We start from the raw sequence: 20,173 nt of genomic DNA on the forward strand, positions 1-20,173 counted from the left end.
AAAACTAAAATTTCTAAAATATAAGAAAAGCTCTATTACCCTGGTGTAGGCAGTACAGTATCCCACTGTACATAAGAATTAACTCAAGTGAATTATAGATAAAAGTCTAAAAGCTAAAACTATAATTTCTAAAATATAAGAAAAGCTCTATTACCCTGGTGTAGGCAGAGATTACTTTATGCACACAATAAACACTAACCAAAAAAGAAAAATATGATGCTTTGGACTTCATCAAAATTAAAAACACCTACTGCTTGAAAGACAACAAAATGAGAAGACAATATCTAACAAAAGTGTCTAGAATACATTTAGAATTTCTACATCTCAATATTAAGAAGATGCACAATTTACAAATGGAAAAAAGATTTGAGCAGACACTTCAAAAAATGAAGATATATGGATGGCAAAGAAAACACATGAACTAATGCTCATCCTTATCAAAAGGGAAATACAAATTTGAAACCACAATGAGAATACTACATACCCACTAGAAGAGTTAAAATTGAAAAGCCAGACAGCACTAAGTGTTGATGAAGAAGTAGAGTAACTGGAACTCTCATATACTGATGACTGTAAAAGAGTACAATCATTTTGGAAAATACTTGAACAATTCCTTATACACATAAACCTTTCCTATAGCCTAGAAATTCCTAAGTATTTACTCAAGAAAAATGAAAACATACACCTACAGCTTATAAACAAATGCTCCTAGGCCCTAATTGAAAACACCCCAAGTATCCATTAATAGGTCATTAAATACACAGATAGTGGTATATTCGTATACTGAAATACTACTCAACACTGAACATGAATTACTAAGACCTGCAACAAACACCAATGAACCTCAAAAACTTTACATTTGAGTGAGAAAAGCTGGGTTTAAGAGTATATATACTCTATGAAGTCTAGAAGCAAATAAAAACTAGTCAATGGTGACAAATCCAAAATGCTTGTCCCATTGGGAAGCATTGGATAATTTTCTATAAAGTGCACAAAGATACTTTGTAGGGTGATGCAAATATACCACATTTTGTTTTGTGTGGTGTTTGCCCAACTGAATATAATTGCCAAAATTCATAAAACTGAGTACTTAAAGTCTGTGCATTTTATTACATGTAAATTATGCCTCAATAAAAACAATTATGATTATTAGATTTCTCTGTACAATATTGTTGCTCAGCAATAATACCATTGTTTTCAAGAGATGTGATAGAAGGGCACCTCAGTGGCTCAGTGGGTTAAACAGCTTCTTTCAGCTCAGGTTGTGATCTCGGGGTCTGGGACCAAGCACCAAGTTGGGCTTTCCGCTCAGGGGGAGTCTGCTTCTTCCTCTTCTTCTCTGCGATCTCCCTCACTCTCCCTCACTCTCAAATAAATAAATAAATAAATAAATAAATAAATAAATAAATCTTTAAAAAGAGAGAGAGAGAGATGTTAATGGAGTACCTTGTATTATGGTTACTCTTTTTTTTGTATTATAACTGTTTGTAACTTTATGAAATCTTCATAATGGTAATCACTTGCGATAATAGTTGTGAAACATTTAAAAATGACAACCAGCCAACGGGAAATACTTGTAACTCATCTTTCCAACAAAGGACTATTTGCCCTTATACACAAGAAATCTTAAACACTTATTTTTTTAAAAGATTTTATTTATTTATTCATGAAAGACACATAAAGAGAGAGGCAGAGATACAGGCAAAGGGAGAAGCAGGCTCCATGCAGGAGCCCAATGTGGGACTCGATCCTGGGACTCCAGGATCGAGCCCTGGGCCAAAGGCAAATGCTAAACCACTGAGCCACCCAGGTGTCCCACTTATTTTTAAAATACCCTAAGTTACCAAAGTGAAAATAGCCTCTACACTAGGAGTGAAATGTTTTTGTCACAAGTGGATTCCACTCTTGGGTGTAGCCTCTTTTCCTGTTTCTGGTTTTGTTTCCATGTCTAATGGTGTTCTGCAAAAATGGAGGGAGGAATGGGAAAAGATCAGTAACAGAGCGGGAGAAGAAAGTAAAGAAAGAAGATAGATAAGTATCTGTGCTCTGAAAAAGTACTGGGTAAAAGTATGTCAACATATTTATAACAAGGGGTGAAATTATGAGAGATTTTTTCCTTTTTGTGGATTATCTGTGTTTTTTACAATGACTGTATATTACTTTCTGCTCATTTATAGGAAATGCTATCATGCAAATGAGAACTATTTCTGGTGAAACTATTATACTTACAAGTACTTTAAATAATTTCCATGGAGTTCAATTTATGAGTTGAAATTTTATTCCTTCAACAGGCAATGCTTTTATTATTCATTTATCCCCACCCACCCACAGAACATGGATGAATTAAGAAAGCTTCATGAACTTTTACTTATAAATGCTGCATAATTTTATATTCCAAAAGCAGAGAATATCTTTGAAGTCATTTAAATCTATCTAACTTATATTTGGAGTTTTATTCTATAGTTCCATCAAAGATGGTGCTTATATTGGTTTCTTAAAATACATGTAGAAGAAAGAGGAATCCACAGAAAATTTGTTTGTCCTTTAAAAAAAGCCTTTGTATTATATTTCAAACACATATAAAAATAGAAAATTCTTTAGTGGATCTTGTGTAACCATAACCTAGATTTAACAAACATTTTGCCATATTTGCTTCATCTTTTAAAAAAATAAATTAAATGGGGGCACCTGGGTAGCTCAGTGGCTGAGCATCTGCCTTTGACTCAGGTTGTGATCCCGGGGTCCTGGAATAGAGTCCCACATCCGGCTCCCCACGGGGAGCCTGCTTCTCCCTCTGCCTATGTCTCTGCCTCTCTCTCGCATGAATAAATAAATAAAATCTTTAAAATAAGTAAATAAATAAATAATAAAAAATGAATTAAATGTTATGAAATTTCATCCTCCAATACTTCAGCATGCATTTCTTTTTTTTTTTAAGATTTTATTTATTTATTCATGACAGACACAGAGAGAGAGAGAGGCAGAAACACAGGCAGAGGGAGAAGCAGGCTCCATGCAGGAAGCCTGATGTGGGACTCAATCCCAGGACCCCAGGATCATACCCTGGGCCAAAGGCAGGTGCTAAACCACTGAGCCACCCAGGGATCCCCTTCAGCATGCATTTCTAAAAAAATAAGGACATCTTCTTATATAACCACAAAACCATTTTCACACTTAACAAAATTAAATATAATTTCTTAATGTCATCAAACATTTAGACCACATTCATATTTACCTTATATCTCCTCAAAATGTATTTTGCAGTTATTTGTTCAAAGTAGGATCCATATAAGGTCCACCTGATTTAAATTTAATGAATTTCTAAAATCTAGTCATTTTAAAATCTAGAATAGTTCCCATCATCACCACCACTATTTTATTTAAAGTTTTTTTATAACGTATTGACTCAAAGACATTTTTGGTCAGTTGTTCCAAAAGTGTTTTCTGGCAATCTAAACAATGGTTTGAGAAAACCACCAGAGAACTCATTGCAAAAATCATCATCTCTAAGCACAACATCAGAATCATATTTTAACATCTAAATTTTGCAAATCTTGATCTTGGAGATCAAGAAGGTAATTGGGGTGGGGGTGAGAAATGGGGTGGGGGGGAATAATATCTTGAAACTGGCATGTAAGAAGACTGATCCAGATCGGCTCATCTTTTGTTATATAAGACCTGATTTGGGGAAGAGAGCTATCTCAATTTTGGAACCTCCAAACCCGGAAGAGACTCACAATTTCCCTTCTGGCCTGGAGGAACACAAACTTAATGTAGCTTGCAGGAAGCCTGATTTCAGCTGGCTTTAACACCCCCAGAAGGAGTTACAATGTGAAAGAACAGCACTTTTCCTTTTAAGAGTCCTATCTTATCACAGACACCAGGAGTAGGAGAAACCATTTTAAGCTAATGATGTTTACAGCTAACCAGATCTGGTTGAAGCAATCTGCTGGACTTGAGTCTGCAAGTCTCATTTCTTATAAGGTCCATTTATCTTAGAATGCTCAACCACCAAAAGTACCCTGTCTTCACATTTCTCTGAATATTAAGCTAGACAATGAATTCTTCTCCCAGCTGGTTAACTATCTTTAACCCCCCCAGGCTGCTACAGTGTTGTGTGTGTTAACTCAACTGCATTACAAATTCTCTAATATTGAACAACAACAACAAAAGAGACAAATACTAAGCAGAATGAAAGGAATGTTGCTAGAAAGATTTTTACATGATACAACCAAGAAAGTCCTCCATGTACAGAAGGCAGAATTTTTAAATCATCCAATGTACAATAATTGAACATCTGTTGATGGGGTCAGACACCCATCTCTAGACTGGCCTAGAAGAGAGTGTGGCCCTCCTTGCCAGACCTGGGTCACATGCCCACCCCGGAGGTGAGAGGTAAAGTCAACAACATCCAAACCAAAATCTAAGACTGCTGAACAGAGCCTTCTGTTCAGGGAAAATTAGAGAGCAGCCACCAGCAGAAGGGGGAATGGATATTGGGCAGGTAAGAACCAACAGGTAGGCATCTATAGGCCCAAGAGTAAATGAAAGCAGGACTCTACAGACACGGAAAAGGGCTGGTCATTGGTGTATGCGCCCTCTTTCCATTCAAATGGCCCAGGTCCCTAATATTTCATAACTAACTAGTCTTGGCCCTTCTCCCAATGGCATCTCATTCTCTTAGGACTCCATCAGGTCTGTTGGCCTATTGGGCAAGATTCCTAATGTATCTCCTCTCCTAGAGAGACAAACATTATCTCTAGCTAAGTGCATTTTATAAAGTTCTTAATGGAAAGCTGTACTAGAAAGAATGTTTGGGTTCCAATCCCTGGAAACACATCAAGGTACAGCTATCTAGGGTATTGGGTCTAGCATTAGTGGGAGAAACTATTTGTTCTGAATCTGGTTTTTCTAGATCATGGGAGGCAATGTAAGAAGCAGTCATTTAATGTTTTAGAAAAAGAGGAAAAGAAAGCAGGGAGGTGTTTTTAAAGACTTTATTTTGAGGGAGGAGAGAAGTAGGGTGGGCAGGATGGTAAAGGAGGTCAAAAGGTCCAAAATTCCTATTATAAAATAAATAAGTCACATGGATATCTATACAACATGGTGACTATAGATGATAATACAATGTTGCATATTTATAAGTTGCTAAGAGAGTAAATCTTCGGAATTTTTAAAAATATTTTATTTATTTATTTGAGAGATAGAGAGCATGACTGGGGGAAGGGGCAGAGGGAGAGAGAGACTTGTAAGCGGGCTCCATGCCCAGCAGGGAGCCCAACTCGATCCCAGAACCCTGGGAACATGATGTGAGCCAAAGGCAGATGCTTAACCAACTGAGCCACCCAAGTGCCCTACTACAAGAGTAAATCTTAAAAGTTCTTATCACAAGGGAAAAAATGTAACTATGTACAATTATGTGACAGATATATTTTTTAAAAGATTGTATTTATTTATTCATGAGAGACACACAGAGAGAGAGAAAGAGAGAGAGGCAGAGACACAGGCAGAGGGAGAAGGAGGCTCCATGCAGGGAGCCCAGTGTGGGACTCGATCCCGGTTCTCCAGGATCCCGTGCTGGGCTGTTGGCTGTGCTAAACCGTTAAGCCACCCAGGCTGCCCCAATTATGTGACAGATATTTTTTTTTATGTGACAGATATTAATGAGATTTACTGTAGCGATCATTTTGCAATACATAGATATTGAATCATGATGTTGTATACCTGAAACTAAAATAATGTTATATGTCGATTATATCTCAAAAAAAAACTCAATAAAAATAAAACAAAAATGTTCCAAAAAGACTTCATTTTTTAAGAACAGTTCTAGGCTTACAACAAAACTGAGAGGAAGGTACAGAGATTTCTCATATACACCCTGCCTGCCCACACGCACGGCCATCTCCATCATGTGGATCCTCCACCAGAGTGGTACATTTTTGGCCAAGAAAGAACCTATAATGACACACCATAATCACCCAAAGTCCATAGTATACCTTAGGGTTCACTTTTTTTTTTTTCTATTTCAACTCTTCTTAAAGCTGGAGTACGGTAAACACACAATTTATATCAGTTTCGCATATATAACACAATGATTTAACAATTCTATACATTAAAGAATGCTTACCATAAGTGTTGTTCCCATTTTCCTGGTGTTGGACATTCTACGCGTTTAAGCAAATGAGTAGTGACCTAAATCCATTATTATATCACAGACAGCATTTTCATTGCCCTAAAAAGTCTCTGTGCTCTGACCATTCGACTCCAGCATCTTCTTTTCCTTGAACCCTCCATGGCAGAGGCAAATCTCTAAACAGACTTGCCATTCTAGTAAAAAGAGATCCCTCCCAGAGCTTTCCTAGCTCAATGAGGTTGTTCGGTTCTGCCTTAAGGGATTTTCCTCTTCTCCTCCCCTTCCGCTAGCAGCTCAGAAGAGGGAAAACTCTGTAAACACGGGTGGGCATACAAGGCAACACCGAGTTTCCTCCAGCTCCCACAGTCACTTATCAGAGCCCTCCAGTGAGGGTGACACGTGTGCTGAAAGATGCATGGCACATGTTAAAGGATAAGAAATAAAAAATAAAAAGGAAAATGAGTAATGTTAGCAAGTGAATTTATGTCTATACAAAATATCTGTAGAAACATGCCTTTCCACTTTGGAGATTCTGCTAATCCATCACCATGACACTAATGTTGCAAGAAGCAGATCCGTCAGGCGGCGGTGACCACTGCTTGTTAATAGACCACTCCATTTTCAGCAATCACACTAACAAAATCAGGACACAGCCCGGTCTTCTCGCAGGAGAAGCAAACTTGAAAATGCTTCATAATTGCTCTCCTACACACCCAGGGGGCTTGCACGCCAGGTAGTCTAGATGTAGAACAGGAGGGGAATGTCAAGGGAACATCCCACACGTAGATTCTTCCAGAGTCTGGCAAACATCTGGCATGTGCCTGAACACCTGGTGCCAAGTGTACCTTTGTTTTTCACAAAGCTGTTCTCATTTTGCCTTTTCTGGGCTCTGCTCAAGGCCTGGGTGCGTGGCCTTTGCTTTTCGATTATGTAAGATGCTAAAACACACGATCTGGATCACACGGGCTAGAGCATGATTTTAAAACTGCTTACCAGCAGACACTAAGAAAGTCCTTTTGTTTTTGTTTTTTAACTTTCTCATGTATTTGTGACTACACCAGAACGCTCGCTCATTGATGAGTACCTCTCGATGGTGGGAACTGTGCTTGGCATTATGGAAAAACGATATTCATAAATCATGGTCCCTGCTCTCAAATGAGAGGGAAAGGTACAATTGGCCATGTTAAATATCAGAACCTATTAAGCGTGAAACGAAAAGTACAAGCAAGGATCTATAGAAGCATAAAAAAAAATGAGCTTCATATAGATCCAGAAAAACTTGAGGGAGGAGATTTTTTGGGACCCTGACTTTGAAGGATAATGAGGAGTTACTACCACATTATCATGATTTTCTTTTATTGCCCTATTTCAAAGGAAATATGTTTGCAATTAAAAAATGTACATAAGCAAAGTCCCCATAATTCTATAACTCAAGTATAACTATCACTGGTAGTACCATTTTTTTTCTAGGAATATGGATTTCTCACACACACACACACACACACACACCATACAAGAAACGTGAAGTGATCATACTTCATGACTTGACCTGCAACCTGCTTAACCTACCATGTATGTATGTGTGTGTGTGCACATACACACCTAATATTACAATAGAGACTCTCTTATATGACATAATCAGAAGTACTAGCTAGTCCATCAGGAAAAAAGAAAAAAATCAGCGCACCTGGGGGGCTCAGTCAGTCAAGCACCTGACTCTTGATCTCAGCTCTGGTCTTGACCTCAGGGTCATGAGATCAGGCACTTCACTGGGCTCTACTACTTAAAAAAAAAAAATCCACAAAAAACCAAAACAACAACAAAAACAATCAAAGGGAGGAATCATCAAATATAATAAAAACCAATGCCTGAAATCTTTATTTTAATTTATTTTTTTTTCTTTCTTTATTTTAATTTAAAGTCATGTGCCTTCATTCACCATTCTTCTGGTGTATTCCTTTGGGTGTGACATCGCTGACGGAGTGCTACACCAGCATTCTTGTATAAGCCATCCTCCCAAAGCATTTGGGACAATTTCTAGTTTTAAACTCTTTACCAGGGACAAAGAATTTAGAGAAACCTTCTAGAACTTTCCAGTTCTTTTCTGGTCTTCCAGTGATCTCACCCACCTAATTCCATAGCATTTTTTAGGGGCTTACCATTTATCTAGTCATTACAAGTCAATCAATTTTATCTTGGTAGAAGAATGGACCCTCTTACATGTTTACTCTTACATCCCATTGACGTAATAGTTAAACACATACCAACATGTACATATAACAACCAGTACAATTACCTGTCGGGAGATTTGGGAGCAAATGACTCACCCAGCGGCAGTAGAAGAGGACAGGAATATTTTCGGGTTGCCAGCAGCAGAAGTGTTCGGCTGCCTGCCTAGGACTTTAGTAAGCAATTCTTACACATGGTATCTATCAAGCCCAGTAAGTTGGTTAAAGTTTATTTCTACTCTGTTTGACAACCCTCTTTCTATGTCACTGGATTCATTTTCTATTATCACTGTAACAAATTACCACAACTCAGCAGCTTAAAGCAACACCCACATTTATCTCGCAGGTTGGTAGATTAGAGTTCAACTCAGTTTTCCCTTTAGGATTTCACAAAGGTCTCACTGAAATCAAGGTGAGATTGGGCAAGCTGGGCTCTTATCCAGAAGTTCTAGAGAAGAATCTGCTTTCACACTCTAGGTTGTTAGTCAAATGCAGATCCTTGCAGTAGTAGGTCTGAGGTCCCCATTTCTTTGCTGGATGTCAACTGGGATTACTTCAGCTCCCAAAAGCTGTCCATATTCCTTGGCATGTGGCCTTCTCCATCTTCAAGCCAGTCTTGTTGTGTCAAATTCCCCTCATGCTTCAAATCCATGACTTCCCCTTCTGCTACCAGGAAAGTCTGCTTTTCAAAGAGCTCATGTGATTAGCTCAGATGCACCTAGATAAACCTATGAAAGCTAATTGCCATATGACAAAGCATAGTCATGGGAGTGATAATTCATCATATCAATAGGTTCTGGGGATTAGAGCACTGGAATCTTGGGAGCCATTTTTCGCATTCCACCTGCCACAATCATTAAAATGGAGACAGAAGGAAAGAACTTTCCAGGCAAATGGAGAATGCAAGCAAAGACACAGGGAAATGACAGAGCACCAAGTGATTATTTGAGGTAAGAGCAACACTGAACCCCCTTTAGTCCCAGCTATGGCCTCCTTCTACTTCTCATGTTCCAGCTAAAAGTGCAGAGATGTGAGAAATTAAATTATGCTAATATATCTAAATAGTATTTGCCTGGGTTGTGTTCCAATTATTAGTTTAAGAAATGATGAGTTAAGAATTGAGAAAACTGTCATCACATTCTTTCCTCAGAGAGCAAGAGTAAAGACTTGGAAATAATATCCATTAGTCTATTGACAAAGAATGATATGATGACATCAAAAGGCACCCACTTTTCAGCCATTCAAGAAGAAAAAAATTTAAATGAGAATTCCCAATGCTAACTAGTAAAACTGATATGGTCAAAAATTGCAGTGCAAATGAATACAAATCATTAAGGATACAAAATTGCACTATTCTAAAAAGGATAAAAATATTCATATCCTTTGACTTTGGGGACTTTATACCAAGGAAATAATCCAAAAGAACTTTTCTAAATTATGCAATAAAAATACACTGTGTAGCAATATTTATATACTGAGATATATTTCATCTAAATATTCATAGTTGAAAAATGATTAGTTCTATTATGGTCTCACCATTCAAAGGAATACTATCCAGATATTAGCATTTTAATCATGAAGAGCAAAATGAAGTACTGAAAAATGTGTATGATACCTTATGTTTATTTTATTTTATTTTTTTAAGATTTATTTATTTATTTATGATAGACAAAGAGAGAGAGAGAGGCAGAGACACTGGAGGAGGGAGAAGCAGGCTCCATGCAGGAGCCTGATGTGGGACTCGATCCTAGGTCTCCAGGATCAGGCCCTAAGCTGCAGGCAGCGCTAAACTGCTGCGCCACCGGGGCTGCCCGATACCTTATGTTTAAAAGTAAAATGCAAAACTGTACCTATCCTTCTATTGCAACTATGTGAAAAATACTGGGCATAACCAAGATTTGGGGGGGAACTTGAAAAATGAAAAAAATTTGAGTAGGATGATGAATGAATTTTTTTCATTGTGATTTATATTAACAGTACTGTAAAGTTTTTGTGCAATAAATAATAACGATAGTAAGCTTTTAAAAAAATCCATATATGAACTCGAAAAGACTCTGACTACCATGAATGTCACTGCACCCTCACTGGTTTTAAAAGGACCAGAGACAATTAATCAAACAAACAAAACACAAATTACAAGTCAGGGCCATTGCAAAATGACCCCCTCACCCCTGAGCTCAATCCTTCGAAATCTCAAACAAAACAGAATCACAAGTACATTTACCCTCTATGACTTTTTTCCTTTTACTTAAAGGAAATAAGCATGTGTCGTATTGAAAATCCTACCCTCTGCCATGTAATGCAATCAGGAATGTGAGGAAGTAAAGAGAATCCATATGATTCACAATTTCTGGAGAGAGAGAAAAAATGTGATTATCTGCAAGATTGTATGACAGTGAAGAGGGAGTCAATCCTCCTTAAGGAGACCCATCATTTAGTTATTAATTAAGAGAAGCTTTCTTTTTCATTGACCATTTGATAATTCTGCTTAAAAACATCTCTCACAAAAATTCACATTCCTAGCCTGAATTGGGCAGATGATGCGTTCGAAGCTGGAAAGTGATTTAAAAAGCAAACAAACCAAAAATCATGCCTTTTAGTCAAAAGTTGAAACAAACTAATCTGTGTCTCCTATTGTATAGATTTCATTTGCAAATACATAGTAACATCTACTTCTTCCATTCTGAGGTGAAATTTGTTTTCATTCTGTTTTGCTGGGAATGGGCTCTTTTTCATCCTGGGACCTGCACTATGGTACCTGAATTTATAAGGAGAGGGCTTCTGGATGGGAGATGGCAGTCCCCATTAAGATCAGCGATTCATCAGAGGGCATTGCCCTGCCTCACCCCTGTTGGTTTCTATTCCCTCCAGCTTTATTCCCATCAAAGAAGCAAACATTGGGAGGAAGTACTTCTAGTACCATATTTAAAATTCCTCCACTAGTCAGCAGCATTCAGGAAAAATTCGTGTCTCTTCCAGCTCTAGGGGATCTATTGCAAATCCTTTAAATTGTCATATTATCCTCTCATTTGCTTCTATTTTAGCAAAGCAAATGATTAAAAATTAAACTTTCATTTAGAAGCATAATTATTTTAAAGAATGTCAAGGCTTCATGTTAAACAAATTTACCTCAGCAAATAGAATGGGGACTTGGAATTCAATTGAAGAGTTAATGAAATAACCATAATTTAGTTAGGTGAATCAACCAACACCATCTTATTTATTTAAACAGATTTCTCATTCAGTTTTCATGTATGGAGTTGTGTTTTTTATTCCTTCAGTAAATGTCTTAGCTTCACAGAGTGAATCAGAGAAACATTTTTTGTTTTGTTTTGTTTTGTTTTTGAAGATTTTATTTATTTATTCATGAGAGACACACAGAGAGAGGCAGAGACACAGGCAGAGGGAGAAGCAGGCTCCATGCAGGGAGCCCGATGTGGGACTCAATTCTGGGCCTCCGAGATCACACCCTGGGCTGAAGGCAGGCGCTCAACTGCTGAGCCACCCAGGCTTCCCACATTTTTTGTTTTCAATAAGGAAGAGTATTTTTATATACGTGGAAATAAAAACTAATGAGATTTTCCTCAAATAGGGTGAGAATTTATAAAATAGGAGAGTAGTGATAATTCTAATCCAAATTTCTAATCCTTAAAAATTTCCCATGGAACACGAAGTTTAGACCTGAGTTATGGAGATAAACTAGTTCAAGTTATGAGTTGAAAAGAATGCCCAGTGCCCGGAGAGCTCTAGATGGAACAAATGAACTAAATGTGATAGGCAGCCTTCTTATGTTGTCTCCAGTGATCTCTGCCTTCTGGTATTCTTACTCTTCCATAATCCCCTCCCCTTGGATATGGGCTGGACCTCAGGACTTGCTTCTAAGGCACAGAATGTGGCAAGAGAAAGGGAATGTCACTTCTGAGACTCACAAAAGACCATAACTTCCATCTTCTTGATACTTCTCTTGTCTTGTCTCTCACTTGCTCTGATAAAGCAAGCTGTTTTGAGCTACTCTATGGAAAGATCTAAATGCAAGGAACTAAGGGTATCCTCCATCCAAAAGCCAATAAAGAAATGAGGCTCAGTCCCATAGTCCACAGGAAACTGAATTCTTCTACCCACTAGGTGAGTGAGTTTGGGAAGTGGGTACTCCTGCCGTGGGACCCTGAGATGACTACAGCCTCAGCCAACTCCTTGACTGGAGCCCTTGACTGGATCTGAGCTGTGCCCAGATTTCTGATTTGCAGAAACTATGACTTGATAAACATTTTTTAAGCCACTAATTTTGGGGGTGATTTGTTACACAGCAATATATGACTAACATGCTAACCAATAAATTCATTCCTGGCAGAGCATCTCTCCCAGGGACACATTCATATTGAAATGTCTTGATTTGTATTGAAATTCCTTGACCCTATCTAGCAGATAACACAGAATTATTTCAGATGATATGGCCTCCATGCTAAAATATATGCTAACCAGTCAATTGTCTAGGCAGTCAGTACCAGGAGCTGGTGGGGAAGGAGGCCATAGTGGAGGTCATGAGAGATACATGAAGAAAGTGCCACCTCTTTGTCTCTTCTACCATAAAATTGTATCCATTTCTCACCAGTCCAATAGGCCTACTAGATTTTACTAGGGGATGGGGAGTTAGAGTTGTGGTAACCTATGTTTAGCATAGGCTGCTAGTCTATTATTAATAACATACAGAAAAAGAATCTATGACTAAGGGGCTAAACTACTTACTTAGAAAAAACATTAACAATAGGGCTATAGCTCTGCCTTGCATCTAGTAGGCATTCAATACACAATAAATGAAAAAAAAAGGTGTTTTTTTTTTTTTTTTTTATAAGCTGTAGGGTGTGGTCTTGGGTGGCCATTCCAAATGGCCAGAGATAGGGAAATCCTATCAGCAATAGACCTTTCATAAGATGATCTTTCTAGAATTTTCCATGTCATGACCCAAGCTGAAGGCAGACTCTTAACCAACTAAGCCACAGGTGCCCCTAATGTATCTCTTAATGTATATCATCTCTACCAAGTACAGGTACTTTGCCTCTGGTGTGGGACCCATACCAAGGGCGACCTTTGAGAAGATTTTGGTGGAAGATGGATGTATCACTAAGTGGATTATCTTTTAGTCCTTCATATTATTCCAAGAACAAGCCTCATTTGGGCATAGCCTTTGACATATCTCTAATAACTTGTTAGAATCTGATTTTCAGAAAGAGACAATAAGGGGCACCTGAATGGCTTAGTTGCTGAAGCCACCAACTCTTGATTTCATCTCAGGGTCATGGGATGGAGCCCCAAGTCAGGCGGTGTTCAGTGGGGAGTCTGCTTGTCCCTCTCCCTCTGCTCCTGTCCCTATTTGCACACACTCTCTCTCTCAAATGAAGAAATAAAAAAAGAAAGAAAGAAAGAAAGAAAGAAAGAAAGAAAGAAAGAAAGAAAGAAAGAAAGAAAGAAAGAAAGGGAAAGGAGCCTTAGGCTGAACAACTGTAGTTAACAGCAGGACCAAATTAGAATTTAACTATATGGTTTTATTCTTAATATAGTCATTTATTTTTATTGTTTATGATAAGGATATAAAATTTCTTTCCATTTTAAAAAAGTGAAAAGCTTTAAATAAATTATTCAACCCTGAGTCTGTCACCCTGGGCTAGCTTTCTCCTCACCTCCCTCAGCCCCTAAACACAATATCTCATTCCCTCTCCCAGGTGGGCCAAAGAAAACTTCTCTCCTCCAACAGAAGGGCCATTGCCTTGGTCCTGGCGCTCCTTGGCCCATGCCAGTCACACTTCTTCCCTACTCCAATCCTCACGGGATGTATTCATAGACTTGGGTCAATGGAATCATCGGAAGGGGAATGAGGTCACCCCTGACCTGCTGGGAGTGAGGGAAGAAAATTTCCCAAGGTAAATGTCTGAGGAATGGTCGCTGGGGAAACCAGGAGTTAGTTCCTGAGCCCTTGCCTCTTCATTCTGACTCCAGAGGGTGATGCACGCACCCGGGATGTGTATGAGGAGGGCTGCGTGAGACACATGCAAGTCACAATGGAGCCTGGCGCACAGAAGGTGCTCAAGGAGAATGTGTTCAGTCAGTCAGAGAACACATGAATAGTCCAAGGCTGGCTGCAGTCGCCTTGCTGCCCTTTCTTTGCACCGTATGGAATGTTAACTGTTCTGCTTCCTTCATTTAATAAAAACAGGCGTAGTACTTCCAAATGACCTAGAACTGCTAGAGAGTTCACACACACACACATCTGTTGCAGGGAACCAGGGACCCAGGATGAGGGGCAGGGGTGGGCCAGGGGTGGGGTGCCGTGGAGGGTGGGTTTGGGGGACTCACTGCTGCCCTCAAGGGTGCTCAGCATCTCCCATCTCTGGACCTGCCAGGCCTGCAGCGGGCTTACCTGGTGGCTGCCTGGCCATGTGTTTGAACGCATTGGCATTTCTCTGGACAGGATGTCGGTGTTCAGGAACCACGTCTTGGGACCCAGGTGGGAGCAGTGGAGAGAGCTGGGTGGCGTCCTGTCCTAGAGGGCATGGGGGAAAAAAAGCCATTAGTAAAGAAATAAAGAAAACAGCAAGCCAATTAGTGGCAGGTTGTTGTGCCAGAGAGCAAGCTGAGCGCCCAGCCTCCAGGGTCTACCCAAAGGGGCATCTGGAGGCAGTATAGGGTCACCCCCCAACCGTACTCCCAAGTCCTGGGGCTCCTGTGGCCTCTGTGGACTTGCAGCCACGGGCATGGACACCCTGACTCCTGGGCCATAGAAACACGCTTCTCCTCTGAGCTGCCAGGCACCAGCGGGCAGAGAGCTGGTGATCTATCTGACTTAAAAATGTTTTTGTTGTTTAAAGTAATGGCTGGTCAGCCTGATGCACGACTTGCCCCCCTTTTGCTTTCAATGTTTGTCTCATTGTAGTCTCCTTTATGCCTGCCCTCAATGCTCTCTTAAGTGCATTTAGTTGGAGGAAAAATTGACCCACAGAAGTCTTTGCATTGTTCTCAAGACAGTATTTGAACTTCCTAATGGCCCTAGGAATCCTCTGAGGGCTCTGCTCCCAATAAACCAAACCTGGAAAGTGGAAGAAAACAGTTTTCTAACCCTGCTGACTCTCTTTAAAATTGAGACTCAACTGGAAGGCTCAACTTGGACTTTTTTGGTGACTCACTGCATAAGCCTCCAGACTAGGGACCTGTGGCCCTCAACACCTGGGAGCTGAGGGAACAAAGAGGCATACCAGTTTCCCTGGGAGCATTTACTGGGGCCAGGTCCCCCTGGGTGTTCTACAGAGTACATTTGTGCCTGGAGGTATTACTAAACCCATTTTGCAGAGAGGAAAGTGAAGCCCAGGGGAAGAGTGACTTGCCCAGGGTCCCCTCTGTTGTAAGCTATACAGTTAGGTCTGGAATCCTGGTCTGTGGGTCTTCAAAACCTCTCCTCGTGCCCCATGAGATTCTCCACTGGTTTATCAGCAATTTTAGCTACTGCTTGATTTAAAGAGTCACTCTTATTTCCTGTCAGTGCCTGGGTTAACCATTCACCCTTTGTAGGCCATTTGCAGGCAGTTGCAGTTTCTGGAAGGCCATGTGAAAGAAGGCTGTATTTCATTCTGTTGATTCTCTGTGGTAGAGACTATGGCACTGGTTAATTTTCCCTCAGGCTAGTAAATCAAGGTGCCACCTGGCACTTTACATAGAAATCATGTGCCCATACTGATGCCAACACCCCAGAAAGTTTAGCATCATGAAAGCCTATTTCCTTGCTTACATTTTCTGGTGCAGATTTTTCTCTTTTTTGGTGTACTTGGGCTTAAAGCCCTCATAAAGCATTGTAATCTAAAGTCACAATGACAATGTGTATTTTCTTCTCAAATGTGAGAAATGAGAAAAGCCATAATCATAGATTAATACTACAGGGTTTAAAATGGAGTGTCTGTCCAAGTCTGAGATTTAGAGCAACATCTTCACCACTTCTCCAGTTTTCCCCTTGAAGAAAATTTTCCATTCTCTTAAGACATGCTTATTATGTCAGAAGAAAATTTGCTTATTTCTTTAGCTGCATTTCTCCTTCATTAGCCTGAATGATATGGGTAAAAACTAGATATACTAATAAAGAAATACCTAGATGTCATTGAAGCAGGAAAAAAAGGACTGATAATCTAGGGTTAAAAATGAAATTCAATTAAGACTTATAACTCCTAAGATATAGGTAATAAACTTTTGGGGGCACCTGGATTGCTCAGTTGGTGAAGAGCCTACCTTCTGCTGAGGTCAGGGTCCCAGGGTCCTGGGATCAAGCCCTGTGTTGGGCTCCCTGCACGGCAGAGAGTGCTTCTCCCTCTCCCTCTCCTTCTGCTACTCCCCCTGCTTGTTTTCTCTCTCTTTCTCTCTCTCTCAAATAAATAAATAAAATCTTTTTTAAAAAAGGAATAAACTTTTTGCTTTCCCATGGTTATCAAATCTCTATTATAAGCCAAGCCCAGGGCAATGTGCTAAAGAAAAAAATAGACTCTGTACCAGACTTCATGGATCCACACAGAGCAGTGGGGAAGACAGACCTGAGGCCCATAGTTACTAATTATGAATTAAACAATACAAGGAAATATGGGAATCAAACCCAATCTGGGATCAGGGAAGCTTACCCAGGGAAGGGAGAGTCTCCGGTGAGTTGAAAAGGAGATAGCCAGGCAAAGAGCAGTCTAGGTGATGGAGAGATACAGCCTAGCAGGATGGAAGAACTAGGAAGATTCCAGAATAACTGAAGGGGAAAGATAGGGAAGCAACAGGTGTGGTTGGAGAGGTCCCAGCCTAGCAATGGATATGACTTTTGCCACAGGAACCTACCCCAATGGTGTAGAGCCAAAAGGGTAAGCTCTGTGAGAACAGGGAATAAGCTTGCCACATGTGGTAGACTTGCTAGCTCAGTGTGAAAAATAGTAGGTTCTAGTAAAACAGCATCTATTTCTACACTATTGTCATAAATCCTCATGCATGATAATCTCACTTTTTTCTTCTTTCCTTCCACCCTTGAAACTAAATGTTGTTCCTGTTTTTCCCATTTTTCTGTTTCTCACTTAAAGGTCATGGATTCATGAGGTTTCTCTCAACTTCCCATATTCTTCCCTCTTCTTTCTTCCCATTTGGTCATGTAATGTATTTAACAATTCCTTACAGTGCCAAGCAGGAGGAGGAAGTCATCCAGGTAAATTACTAAGGCAAAAAAACAAGAAAGACACTCTTGCCTCTTAAACAAATATCCATTCCCTTTAGACTGGCTCAAATCTGGGCAAGGCTGGTGGCTTTTACACAACCAACTGGCAAAACAAGGAGGACTTTCTAGTCTGTGTTTTAAAAGACAGGTAATTTATTCCCAAAGGGGATGTTCTAATTCATCATTAAGTTCCCCTCCATTGATTATGATGCCAAAGCTTGAGGTGGCACATAGAAAATGTTGTATGTATGCCCCGAATGCCAAATTGGTCCCTCTGGGACTAGAAAAGCATTTGGAAACCATGTTCAAGGCTGATGTACACACATTTTTGAGTCATCAAAGCTCATCTCTCTATTGTGGCAGAAATCACCAATAGCTTTGGCTTCTCAGAGAAATTGGCACCGGGTACTCTCCAGACACTTGTGCATATGTTGCATTTTATTTTGTTTTGTTTTCAAGTACTTTGGAGTCCAGGAGACCTTCCTAAAAACCTACATAATAAGCAACTTGTCTGAAGGCTTATATGAATTTATTTATGTTAATTCCTCAGCCTTCTGGAACAGTCACCCTTCGTTTTAATAGCCAACCAAGACAACCTACGTTATTGTTCCATTGCTGGTGACTGGTCCAAAGGCCTCCCTGAGAGTTCAAGGGCACAGATTCTTGTACCCTTTTGCTCCGAGTTCCTGCTCAGAACTCATGCCTCCAGCCCCTTCTTCTCAAGCAGGAACAAAGCCACCTCACTTGTGGCCCAGGTGCCACCAATCAAGGCCCTGGGTATAACAGACCTGTCTCAAATCTGGAATCAACAGAAGGTAATTACAGCACAGGATGGAGGTGGGGGAGAAACATCGACTGAACGCTGGGCAGAGCTTTGCGCCGTGGCAGTATCATAGCCAATGGGATTTATCTGAGGCGTGATTATTGCTAATTAAAAACTGAACGCTGGTCAGGGACAGTTACTGAAAATCCATCAACAAGACCCTGACCAAGACTCTTTTACTGATTATCATCTGTTTGGGCCGTTGGGTTACTAGTCATTTTTCTCTCATCTCCAAAAGCTTTTCCCTCTCTTTTTCTCCACATGAATTCCACTATTAAACCATCATTCAAAAAGCAACTATAGACATTTCGTGTTATCAAAAAGCAATTATTTCTTCCTAGTCGCACATTTACTAGAAACTCTTCAAGAAGAGAAGGCTACTTTTGGGACCCCCTGGGTGGCTCAGCGGTTAAGCATCTGTCTTTGGCTCAGGGTGTGATCCTGGAGTCCCAGGATCGAGTCCCACATCGGGCTCCCTGCATGGAGCCTGTTTCTCTCTCTGCCATGTCTCTGCCTCGTGTGTGTGTGTGTGTGTGTGTGTGTGTGTGTGTGTGTGTGTGTGTCTCATGAATAAATAAATAAAATCTTAAAAAAAGAAAAGAAGAGGAAGCTGCTTTTAAAAGTCAACATCTACAAGTTCTGTTACAAAAATTCAATAGCTCCCCTATACCTCAGTCTTCCTGCTCCTCCAGCATCTCTCACCTCTCAAGAGTGAGATTTCTAACATAGAGAAATAACCCCAAAAGGCCATTTTTTGTGAGAACTTTCTAGATACCAGGCACTTAACAAGCCTTGTTTCCTTTCACCTTTATAATGGCTCTCTATGATTAGCATCATTCTTTCCATTTTACAGATGGTGATTATAACAGAGCTAAGATCTACTGAGTGCCTACTATGCATGAAGGTCTATGCTAAATACATTGCATGGGTCACCTTGCTGAATCCTTCACAACTCTGCAAAGTTGAGATCACTACCATCACCATTTCACAAATGAGGAGACTGAGGTTCAAAGAGGAGAAATGATGAGTGTTAGTAACTCTATCCAAAAAAAAAAGAATGGAGCCCAGGTCCCCATAGCTCCAAATACTGGGATTTTTCCCTATACCATAGGGCTTTAGTATGACCGAGCTTCAGGAACTTGGGGAACATTTTTCTAAAAGAACATGGGCAGGGTGCCTAGGTCACTCAGTGGGTTGAATGTCTGACATTGGCTCAGATGGTGATCTCAGGGTCCGGGGATCAGCAGGTGTAAGGTTGCATCGCTCAGTGGGGAGTCTACTTCCCCCCTCCCTCTCTCTCTCTCTCTCTGCCCCTCCCTCAACTCATGCTCTCTCTCTCAAATAAATAAATAAAATCTTTAAAAAATAAATAAATAAAAGAACACAGACAACGATGATCTTCCCGAACCAACTCTGAGTTAGCTCATGGTATGCTTCAAAGCAGGCCTTCAGTAATTAGTTGTCAAATGATCAAGGGATAGTGGTTCTGGATTCGGTCTGCAGACTCCCAGGAGCACACCTCTTGGTTAAGGCGGCTTGATCACACTGGGTCTGTTCATAGCTATCATTTGGCGTCCCCTGAGATGGGTCAGTTAACAGAGTGCCCATCAATTAAGAAGAAGCCTCCTTGCTGAGAGTGTAGCATTAAATTTTCATGGGGAGAAAGAGGGAAAAATAGTAATTGGGGCAAGAATTACCGAGGCTTTGTTCTAATAAAACTCATGCTGTAATTATGCCTGATCTGCTTAGATCTCTTTAAAGCAGGTTGG

General features: G+C 40.1%; 1 protein-coding gene and 1 non-coding gene across 7 annotated transcripts in view; one reads left to right on the top strand and one right to left on the bottom strand.

Annotated features, from left to right (window-relative positions):
- The window catches only part of CACNA2D3 (calcium voltage-gated channel auxiliary subunit alpha2delta 3), a 945,794-nt gene that overhangs the window by 844,341 nt on the left and 81,280 nt on the right, over positions 1–20,173 (bottom strand). For all 6 annotated transcript variants that reach the window (XM_049098270.1, XM_049098267.1, XM_049098269.1 and 3 more), the window contains one exon: positions 14,777–14,899. The gene's annotated coding sequence lies outside the window, so the exon portion shown is untranslated. The remainder of the gene's footprint in view (positions 1–14,776; positions 14,900–20,173) is intronic.
- On the top strand, positions 18,452–18,596 carry LOC112666115 (U4 spliceosomal RNA). Its single transcript, XR_003140745.1, has one exon. It is a non-coding gene; the product is annotated as a U4 spliceosomal RNA (small nuclear RNA).

The sequence above is a fragment of the Canis lupus genome, chromosome 20 (genome assembly GCF_003254725.2).
Source record: "Canis lupus dingo isolate Sandy chromosome 20, ASM325472v2, whole genome shotgun sequence".
In the NCBI taxonomy this organism is placed as follows: Eukaryota; Metazoa; Chordata; class Mammalia; order Carnivora; family Canidae; genus Canis; species Canis lupus.